Raw genomic sequence first — 11,946 nt, 5'->3', positions numbered from 1 at the left:
TGAAAATATATATCGTGACGAATCTAACAAGATCGCGCATAACTATATTTTTCATTACGTATAAAACACAAAACACGGTCAAAGAGAAAGTTTGTGTATAGTGTTAAAGTCAAAATGTGTCAACTAAAAAACGGAGGTAGTACCAATTAAAGGAATATATTTAATGTTGATTTATATCCTAAGGGCTATATATAGCGGGCATTACTAGTTTGACGCCACATGAGCGTTATGTGTCACATTATATATGTGTCCTCACTCATCTACCTAAAACTCGATCTTCGTATCTTCTTATTTAATTTTCTCATAAAATGTAACTCCTAAATAATTGCATAATAATCTACAGTTTAATTAGCAAGACATTAATAACACAATATTTTTTATTGATTCCTTGTATGCTAATTTTCTAAAATCAATACAACTCAAGCAATTATACAAAGTACAATAATATCTACATAAGTTATTATTTTAAAATGTTAAGTAAAATGAATAAATACTAGCACCCATTTTTCTTAAATTTATTATTATATTTTTATGAATATTTTTTTCCGTCAAAAATAAATATTTTTTTTGAAGGAATAGTTTATAAATATTTTTGAACACAAACCTTTTTAATTTAATTTTAATCAAACTTACAAATTTACAATGATCCGACGCATCGCTCGAGACAATAACTAGTTTATTTTAAAACAAAAGGAGGATATAGCTTATAAAAATGATAGACATAGTCATGTTACTCATGTATAAATAAACATTAAAAGGCCAAGGAAATACTAGCTCTATGTTAAAGATAGATAAGCATTAAATACATCAATTAATATAATTATTTTGTCATGAATTCTCAATTTTATCATTTCATTTTAAATAGTCTAATAAGGTTATATACATAATTCATCTTTGACCTATTTATACCATCAATACATGTCACTAATGTTAACCACTAGCCAAGATCTCATTTGAAAATCATTGAAGATATTAATTGTAATACATATGAATAGAGGGATTGTATTAAATGAATTTTTTTATTTATTTTTATAGATGTATAAGTCATATATTAAGGAGTTGATTCCCATTACCAACATCTCTATTTTATAAAGTTCAACTTAAAGTTTGTTCCCTCAAAAAAAAAAAATAAATAAATAAATAAATAAATAAATAAATAAATAAAAGTTCAACTTAAAGTTTCCTCAAAAAAACAAAGTTCAACTTCAAAGGCCAAAAACAACTATTTATATTCTCTTCTGTTCTTGTTTTTGTCAATAAAAATAAAAATGAAAGACATAATGAAGAAAAACGGGTCATCATGGAGCATCTTCATGCATGCGGACGGTGTGGATTTAATTTTGATGCTCCTTGGTTTCATCGGAGCCGTTTATGATGGTTGCACATTGCCGATCACTTTTGGTTTCACTAATAATTTAATAAACAGTGTTGGCAGTAGTTCTAATTTCAGTTCTCCTCAAGCATTTACCAAAAGTGTCAACAAGGTTTGTTTATTATTGCATTTTCAATTATTCTTTTCCATTTATTTTTTTTTTTGATTTGAATTTATTTACCCAAAATTTCTGCATATGTCTTTATATCCTTTGTTTTGAGTAGGGCTGGCAATCCCTAACCCAACCCTATAATCCTACCTGAACCTAACCCGAAGTTACCGAGAGAAACTCGAACCCGACCCGATCCGAACCCGAATAACCCGAATTCGACCTGATTTGACCTAAATTTCATATTTCGTAATAATATTCAGTTTTACACTATTTTTACAGTTTTTAAGCACAATTCGAAATTGACCCGAAATCTGACCCAAACCCGACTTGTTGACCCAAATTGCCACCCCTAATTTTGAGTAGAGGTGTCAATTCGAGTGTTTCGATCGGGTTCAATGAGGTCAGGTTTATTTTTAAAGTTGAGTCATGTTAAATTATAATGTTCAAACAAGTCAAATTCTAAATTAGATATTTTTCAGGTCGATTTTGAATCAAGTCGGGTCAGATGAGGTTTTGACACCTCTAGTTTTGAGTTGCTCACAAAATATTTTGAATTTTGATGGATAAATTATGACTCTGCCTTATTTTCGTTTGCATTTTACACATTTCAGAGAGATGAATAAAAGAATGAACATGCCAGAGGTCATGCTCAATCAACTTATGCGTTTTTCCTTTTTTTTTTTTTAATTTAAGGGAAACATTTTTTTTTAATTTAAGGGAAACGTTTTCCCTCTTTTCTTTCAATATAAATGCTACATTTTTGTTAATGCGCAATTTTGACTATTAATAATTTTTTATCGGTAAAAATAAAATGTAACAAAGTTGATTTTCAAAAACCATTTCTCATTAATTATATTTAAGTAAAGATTATAAAAAATTGATATTTGAAAAGTAGACGTCGAGACGAATCTAAAGAGATCCCACATGACTATGTTTTTCATTACGGATAAATCACAAAAGATGATCAAAGGAGGTTGTATGAACATTGTAAAATTTCAAATGGTGCAATTAAAAAAATGCAGGATATATATAATAGGAATTAGAGATTCCTAAGATAAATGAGATATTTATAAGAAGAAAAAAATTTCAAAAAAAAATATTACTCCGTAATGTGGGACAATTAATTGGGAAAATGTAAGGGTTTATTTGACATCGTTTTTTGTTTTCATTTTTCTTATTTTTCGAAAATAAAAAACCAAAAACATGAAACAACAAAAAAAAGAAGTTTCTATATTTTTTTTGGCCAATGTTCAAAATCATCATGATTTTAATAAATTTGATCAATATTTTATTCATTATATAAAATACACTTTTATCGACACATAATTTTAGACAATTCAATTGACTTAATAGAATAAGAGGTAAATGGGGTAGTTAGGGTATTAAAATATTATGAAAGAAGGATACTAGGGTTAGATATAAACAATAAAAAAAGTAGTAATGGGTTTGGATGGGGACCATGAGAGGAGAGAGATGTAATATTAATATGTAGGTTCTTGGCAAAAAAATGAAGTGTAACAAAAAAAAAAAAAAAAAAAAAAAAAGCACGACCGCATTTGATAAGTGTAACACTTAAAAAAAACATGGAGGGAACATGATTTTTGAAAAAAAAAATAAACTGAAAATCACTCGCAACTGTACCAAACGAACCCTAAAATACTTCATTCATCTCAAAATACCTTATAATTATTAGAGATATCAAGAGATTTTCCTGGTTCGTAGAGGCGTATGTACCATGCATGGTACATACGTTTTAATCAACATATAGTTACAGTGAAAAGGACATATACAATTAAAATGTAATGAATATATACCTAAAGTGAAAACAACATACTGTTAAATAATGTTCTTTATCTCCATGTTCTTTGATTGTCAGTATAATGTACCTTTATTCGTGACATAATGTTCATTGTTTATTTGAAATGTTCTTTGAATTTTTTCTTTAGATTATGGTGAGTAAATATAAATAACGTTCATTACATTATATTATCATGTTCTTTATTAATATTACGGATGTTTTTTAGATATACAAAAAGAACATAAAAATGGATATTCTTTATACAACAGTTATATGTTCATTACAAAACAACTATATGTTCATTCCGCCTTTTTTTTGTAAAAAAAAAAATTTAATAAAAAAATTAAAAAATACCTCCACGAAAAAAATTTCATATCAATTGTAAATAATAACGATGGTAATGGTTGTGCAAACTTATGGCTTGGTGTCACGGTCCGAAATTTTGGGCACCGAAATGTGCAGTGCGCTCTTGCGCTCTAAAGAGCTTAATTTAACAATTAACATTTACATTAAATCTCTAATTAACATTAAAAGACAGTAACCCCAATAATTGTGTCTAAAGCCTATAAAAAAGTAAACTCTAGGAAAACATTAAATAGACATCTAATACATAGAAAGGTTTTCTGACTTTTTCTTATGTTGTTTTGAATTTGCATTGGGTCTTGCATATTATACGGTAAACATTATTATTGCAACCTTTAATTTACCTTTAGTATTAACTTGTTAGCACAATAATTAGTACTTTAAGGTAACAAATTGTTGAGAAAAAGATGTAGCTATATTCACATTTTTCATTTAATTGCTCATTTGATTTCTCTACAGAACGTAATTAATTTATGCATAATGGGAGCAGGAGCATGGGTTTTTTGTTTCCTTGGTGCGTGTACACTATCTTACATTTTTATTTTTCTCTGTTTTTTACTTTTTTAATTCATTTTGCTATGATATACTTAATTTAATTTCTGTACTAATGTTATATAATTAAAGTAGCTAAGATCAATTTACAAAAAGATGAAGCTCACTAATTTACTTAGAATAACAACTAACACAATCAATATTGGACTAATGGACTCGAGTGCTCAATCGAAAGATAACAGTGTGCGAAGTATATGTGACTTGTAAAATGAACATCAAGTTAATTCATAGCATGTTACATTAAAAATTTTAAAATCACAAGTAACACCTAATGTGATTCATGTTTGGTGGCATTCTATTCATCGAACGTGTTACCACCTTAGATTGAAATTATAGAGCTTTAGCAAATCATAAGTGTATGTGTTTTCTAATTCTTTCCATATACTAAACCTTTTCGTCGAGGAGTGTCATTATGAATCTTGTGATGTTTAATACCCTTTTCGAAGTATCATAGCTCATTAATATGTCTCTTTGGCTTTCCTTGACCTCATTGCGTTCTTAACACAAGCAACAAGTTAAAATATTCTAAACGGGATTCAAAATGCCAACAACGTAACCTAAGTCATCCTTGTGAAATCATCCGCAATAGTCAGTAAAAACCTATACATATTACATGGAAAACTCTTGTAACAAATGTTTACACAAAGTGACGATTAAAATGCCTTATGAGTCTTACTACTAGAATGGATGGATGGAAATCTCAGAGGGTCGTTGAGTTCTATCTTCTTTTCTAGTTTAGTAGCTAAGCCGAAACTTGTGAGTTGTGACAGGGTTGCTGCTTCATTCCCCTGCAGTGCTATATTTAACACTCTTGGTTTATTTTTGTAATTGCTTTATTTGTTTGGCTTCGCAATTTGCAGAGGGATATTGTTGGACAAGGACAGCTGAAAGACAAACCTCGAGACTGCGATATAAATACTTGAAAGCAGTGATGAGGCAAGATGTGGGTTACTTTGATGTAAATGTTAGTAGTACTTCTGATGTAATCATAAGTGTTACCAATGATAGCCTTATCATCCAAGATGTAATAAGTGAAAAGGTATACCTTACCTTCTTGTTTGCCCTCTGGCTATTTAATTCACGCAATTGGTTAGTGTTCGATTCTCATTAGGCTCACTCTTACGGCCCTTAAATTTGGTAAGCAGTCATAAATTGTAGGAATGTTAATTAATTAAACTGTGTGTAAACTCATCATCCATACTCATGCGAATCCATCTCTATTATACATGATAACTTGTAGAATTGTATATAGCTAACTTGAGTTTTGCACTCCAATACTGCCTCTGCTGATGAATAAGGTACCAAATTTTTTGAGGAACGCATCCTTATTCGTCTCAAGCTATGTGGCAGCATTTGCATTGCTATGGAGGTTAGCAGTAGTTGGGTCTCCTTTTGTAGTTTTCCTCATTATACCGGGCTTGATGTACGGAAGGATGTTGATGGGGCTATCTAGGAAGCTGACTCTCGAGTACAATAAGGCTGCAGGCATAGCAGAACAAGCAATTTCTTCGATAAGAACAGTCTATGCCTTTGTAGAAGAACACAGAACATTATCTAAGTTCTCAGCTGCTTTGGACGGATCAGTTAAGTTGGGACTCCGGCAAGGTTTGGCTAAGGGTATCGCTCTTGGTAGCAACGGCGTAATTTTTGCTGTTTGGGCCTTCTGTACTTGGTATGGTACCAAACTTGTTTTAAACCACACTGCTAAAGGTGGTACCATTTATATGGTTGGCGCTGCCCTTGTTATGGGAGGACTGTAAGTTTCTTTGCTCATTTTTCCTTATAATTTTTTCGATACATTGTTATATTGTTCTATTCTAGCTAACTTCCTTTGAAATATTTTGTTGTTTCCTTCCTTCTAATTTATTTTATATATATATAAAAAAATGTATGAAAGACTTAAATTTGTGTATTGTTATTTGTGAAGTTTAGAGATGTGGAGTTATATGCATAAACCATAAAAATTCCAACCTACAGTATTAATGTAAAGAGGCAAGAAATAAACAGAAACAATAAATTAATTGATAATTTAGGGGTTACCAGTCTTGTTACTCTCTCGATTTCTCTCTTTTATGACTTGTTCTATCTACCTATGAACGTAGGATGAGTTGCTTGCATGAACATACAATAAAAATTTTCTTCTTCACTTCTATTGTTGCTTACTTCATTTCTTAATCTTTTGATGCTGTCAGCAGAGCTCTGGGTTCTAGTTTACCGAACATTAAATACTTCTCAGAAGCTGCTTCAGCAGGAGAGAAGATGATGGAATTGATAAACCGGGTGCCGGATATTGACTCAGAAAAAATGGATGGACTGACCTTAGATAATATTTCTGGGGAGGTTGACTTTAAGCATGTCAGTTTTGCTTATCCTTCAAGACCAGATTCAATAATTTTCCGCGACTTCTCACTGCAAGTTCCTGCAGGGAAGACAGTCGCGTTAGTTGGAGGGAGTGGTTCAGGAAAATCCACTGCAGTAGCTTTGCTTCAAAGGTTTTATAATCCACTTGGTGGGGAGATACTTTTAGACGGGGTGTCAATTGATAAGCTTCAACTTAAATGGTTGAGATCACAAATGGGTTTAGTCAGCCAGGAACCTGCACTTTTCGCGACTACAATTAAGGAGAACGTACTTTTTGGCAAAGAAGATGCTACAATGGATGAGGTCATTGAAGCTGCAAAAGCATCGAATGCTCACAATTTCATCAGTCAATTGCCTCGGGGCTATGATACACAGGTATATGCACCATAATTTGCACATGTATTGAATCATTCTTAGTCTTGAGCACTGCTGAATTCTTCTTGGAATATTATCATAAGAACAAGTAATGTCTAATTACTGTTAAAGGCTATCATAATACAATTTCTTAGAGACATACAGTGGATATATTGTGGTACATTTTTGATACTCGTATGTGACATTGATATTGCTGTAGTAAATTTATATGCAAGTATAAAATTTCTCTGTTTTAATGGAGCTAATATCCTTGGAGAGTTGGAGTTATTAAGGGGTTTTGAGATAATGTTGGTGTTGATGTATACTTGTGTCGATCATCAATCCTTACATTGAAGAGTTAGTGAAGTAAATTTTGCTCATGTTTCTTGTACCATCTGCAGGTTGGAGAAAGAGGAGTCCAAATGTCGGGTGGACAAAAGCAAAGAATAGCAAGAGCAAGAGCAATAATCAAGAAACCGAGTGTCCTACTCCTAGATGAGGCAACCAGTGCATTAGACTCTGAGTCGGAACGAGTTGTCCAAGAAGCACTTGACAAGGCTGCTCTGGGACGAACCACAATAGTTATTGCCCACAGACTCTCCACGATTCGTAATGCTGACAGTATTGCCGTTATCCAAAATGGCCAGGTGATGGAGATCGGTTCCCATGATGAGTTGATCCAACACAAAGAAGGGATGTACACTTCATTAGTCCGGTTACAACAGATGGAAAAATCTAAAAATGATCACAAAAGTTTGTCTCACCCTTCCACCTCAAACTCACCTATGTCTTACAATGTGGATTCAAGACATAGCATAAGTAGCCGTACACTCTCATTAGGGAGTCGCTCGAGTTCAGTCAAATCGGTTCATGACTTGGCCAATGAACTTGATACCAAGCCTAAGGGCGATGAAATATTGCCTGTCCGGGAAGATTGTTGGCTTTGAACTTACCCGAGTGGAAACAAGCAACTTTGGGTTGTTTGGGTGCTATGCTATTTGGAGCAGTCCAGCCAGTTTATGCATTCTCTATGGGGTCGTTGATATCCGTATTTTTCTTGGCAGATAAAGAAGAGATAAAGAGGAAGGCTACAAGTTATGCTTGGTTTTTTTTTTGGATTGACTGTGTTCTCATTTATAGTGAATATTGTTCAACATTACTACTTTGCATATATGGGGGAGTTCTTGACTAAGAGAGTACGAGAAAGGATGCTCGCTAGAATGCTTGATTTCGAGGTTGGGTGGTTCGATCAAGATGAAAATAGTACTGGTGCAATTTGCTCTAGGCTTGCTGTAGATGCCAATGTTGTAAGTTCTCTATCCCCTTCTTCTAAATAGTGTCTTTTTCTTTGTTAGAGAAATAGTTTAGTCTATTAGTTTTTGCTGCTACCTTATTTGGGGAAAACAACATTGAATGTGTCTTTTCATTTACTCTTAAGCACCCATATACATTACTCGCATCAGCTTCCTTAAATGTAACCATAAAATGGAGACGCCCAAAATAGAATATGTAAACATAGAAAAGTGACAAAGGGAGTAATATTTTCTCTTCAACATTGATGAGCATTTTTTGTGACTTGTAAGAGCACTACCGGCAGTGAGTGAAAAAGCCCTCACGAGTAAAAGTTAAGGTGTAAAAAAAAAACCGATCACCACATCAATGAGAGGAAATCCTCTCATGGCTGAGGAGAATTAAAAACGCGCAGCAGATGAGGAGAAATATGGAGGGACAATAGTGTTGTGGGACCCACAAAGCACTGACGCAACCCCACTTGATTTGCTGACAAAGCAGCCAAAACGCATCGTTTAGCGCTTGCTGAGGCCAAAACGACGCCGTTTTGGTTGCTAACTCAGCAAAAAAAATTAAATTGCTGGCAACTGACGCGCGTCAGGCCAGCCAATGGGGATGCGACACGCGTTGTTGCCAGGAAATCCAACCAATCAGAAAATTCCCCTTTTTTGCAACGGTAATATAATTTAAATGGTAAATAATGCCATTTTAAATATATATAAAAAAAAATTAAAAAAAAAATTCACCAACGGCCATAAAATTTTTTCCTCTATAAATAGACATGCATTTTGATATATTAAATATTACATATTTTTAATAGTATTGGAAAGTTACATATGTAGTATAAACATTATTAAAAAAAAAAAAAGAGAAAAAAAATGGTAATGTGTATTATGGTGGGGTATAGTAAATAGGGGAGGATAAAGTGATGACGAGTTTTTTTTTTTAGCATTGGTGTAGTAAAAAAAACCTCTCATGGGAGGAATTGGATGGAAAGAGTGAGAAAGTGGGTAGAGAGAGATTGAAGGGTTTGTTTTCTCCTCACTGCTGATAGTGGTCTAAACTCATATAAGGACTATTTGCAGGTAAGATCGTTGGTTGGAGATCGGATGTCACTTATAGTACAATCAATTTCAGCTGTTGCAACTGCAGTTACAATGGGCTTAATCATTTCATGGAAGCTGGCCATTTTCATGATAGCAACCCAACCCCTAATTATATGTAGTTTCTACGCGAGGGGTGTTTTACTTAAAAAAATGTCTAAGAAGGCAAACAAGGCCCAAAATGAGAGTAGTAAGTTAGCTGCTGAAGCTGTATCCAACCTTCGCATAGTCACTGCTTTCTCGTCCCAGGACCGAATCCTAGCAATGCTTGACAAGGCACAAGAAGGCCCTCGAAAGGAAAGTATTCAACAGTCATGGTATGCAGGCTTTGGGTTGGAAGCCGCTCAGGGATTGTTCGTTATTATTTGGGCCACTGATTTTTGGTTTGGTAGTTGGCTAATTGCTCGTGGTGAACTAACTGGTAAGGCATTGTTCCAGAACATCATAATATTAGTGACCACCGGGCGTGTCATTGCTGAGGCCGGGAGCATGACCTCAGACCTTGCCAAGGGTGTGGATGTTGTTAGATCAGTGTTTGCAGTCCTAGACCGTGTTACCAAGATTGATCCCGACAGTCCTGACGGGTACCATCCTGAGAAAATTAGTGGTCACATAGAAATCCAAGATGTACACTTTTCGTACCCTACTAGGCCCGATGTTGTGATTTTCAAAGGCTTCTCAATCAATATTGAGGCTGGTAAATCATCCGCGCTAGTGGGCCAAAGTGGGTCGGGTAAGTCAACAATTATTGGATTGATCGAAAGGTTCTATGTTCCTCTCAAGGGGTCTGTAAAAATTGATGGACGTGACATACAGACTTACAACCTTAGGTCCCTTAGGAAACATATAGCTCTAGTGAACCAAGAGCCTTCATTATTCGCCGATACCGTTAGGGGGAATATAGCCTATGGAGCTGGTGATGAGATTGATGAATCAGAGGTTATCGAGGCTGCAAAGGCAGCTAATGCTCATGACTTCATATCCGGACTAAAAGACGGGTATGATACATGGTGTGGAGATAGAGGGGTTCAATTATCGGGAGGACAAAAGCAACGAATTGCAATAGCAAGAGCTATTCTAAGAAACCCGGCAATACTATTGCTAGATGAGGCAACAAGTGCACTTGATAGCCAGTCCGAAAGTATTGTGCAAGAGGCACTCGAACGAGTAATGGTTGGTAGAACAAGTGTTGTAGTGGCACATAGGTTGAGCACCATACAAAAGTGTGATCTCATCGCGGTGTTAGAGAAAGGCGAAGTTGTAGAGAAAGGTACACATTCCTCTCTTTTGGCTAAGGGGCCTAAAGGAGCCTATTATTCTTTGGTGAACCTTCATGGCACACCACAGTGAACATATTTTAATGAAACTTCATGTTAATGACTTGTATTGAATGATTAATTGATCATGTTTCAGCTTCAGGTATATGATAAATTGAACCTTTTTTTTTTTTTTTTTGATCAATTATAACATTTCTCTTAATTTTCATTTGATTCATGTCTTATAACTTCCTTGAACGAACTTAGCTTTGTGTAAATTAAAGTCAATGTGTTGCAAGTACGTCTAGTATTAGGAGTAGTAAATTTCTTCTATTTTATTTTTTTGAAACACTTCGGTTTCATTATGTGGGATCTTGTTTAGCTTCGTCTCGAATTATATATTCACAATATCAAATTTCTATAATTTTTAGATATTGTGATATTATAATAAAAAAATATTCGCATCAACTGGTTGTTGGTGTAGTGGTAATTAGGACTACACTGTATAGGGAGAACCTGTGTTCGATCCCCCGCAATAACAATCATTTGGGGACTAGAACCTAACCACCCAGAACTAATCCCCGAATCCAAATTAGCCCAAAAATGAACCGGGTAGAAGAATAAAAAAAAATACTAGCGATTGAATTAATGTTTTGATGACAAATGCGAAATATGGTCATATTCTTTTGCACTTATTTTCAGTTCAATTTAGTGTAATTCAGTTTCCTACATATTTTAGTTTAATTTAATTCAGCTTAAAAGAACGGGGCTGAAATTAGAGCTGGTAATCATGTCGTGTAGTGTCGTGTTTGTGTTCGAAATAAAACGTGTTGTGAAATCTCAACACTAACCCGACCCAATTAATAAATGTGTCATGTCGTGTTTACTTGTTTAGTTAAATGTGCCGGAAACCCTTGACACTAACCCGCTTTTTTCATGTCGGTTCGTAATGTGTTGTCGTGTTATATGAAAAAATATTACTCTTATTCAATAAATTTATCAAAATTTCTACAATTTATTATTTTTTTTAGGCGGGTTGAGTCGTGTTAATTTCGTGTTGTGAATCTCAATACACTAACCCGACCTATTTGAATAAACGTGTCGTGACTTGTTGGTCCATTTAATTAAACGTGTTGAAAACCCGTGACAGTAACTCAATATTTTCGTGTCCGATTCGTGTCGGATCAACTTTTACCAGGCCGGCTCTAACCGCACCAATTGGGGAAGAACATTTTATTGTAAGTTTATAACGAAAATGATCACTGAGGAAGAATATTTTATTGTAAGTTTATGACGAAAATGATCACATGTTGAATTGTAAATTAAAGAGGCCGTAGTTTGAGGTCAACCGTAGAATAATTTATGAAGGCATTATGTAAATCCTT

At 34.2% G+C, this 11,946-nt stretch overlaps 1 pseudogene; it reads left to right on the top strand.

Annotated features, from left to right (window-relative positions):
- Positions 1 to 1,280: 1,280 nt before the first annotated feature.
- LOC110704403 lies at positions 1,281 to 11,271 on the top strand (annotated as a pseudogene).
- Positions 11,272 to 11,946: the final 675 nt, after the last annotated feature.

The sequence above is a fragment of the Chenopodium quinoa genome, unplaced genomic scaffold (genome assembly GCF_001683475.1).
Source record: "Chenopodium quinoa cultivar QQ74 unplaced genomic scaffold, ASM168347v1, whole genome shotgun sequence".
Classification (NCBI taxonomy): domain Eukaryota; kingdom Viridiplantae; phylum Streptophyta; class Magnoliopsida; order Caryophyllales; family Amaranthaceae; genus Chenopodium; species Chenopodium quinoa.
The sequence above is the reverse complement of the archived record's forward strand: the minus strand, read 5'-3'. Positions and strand labels throughout refer to the sequence as shown.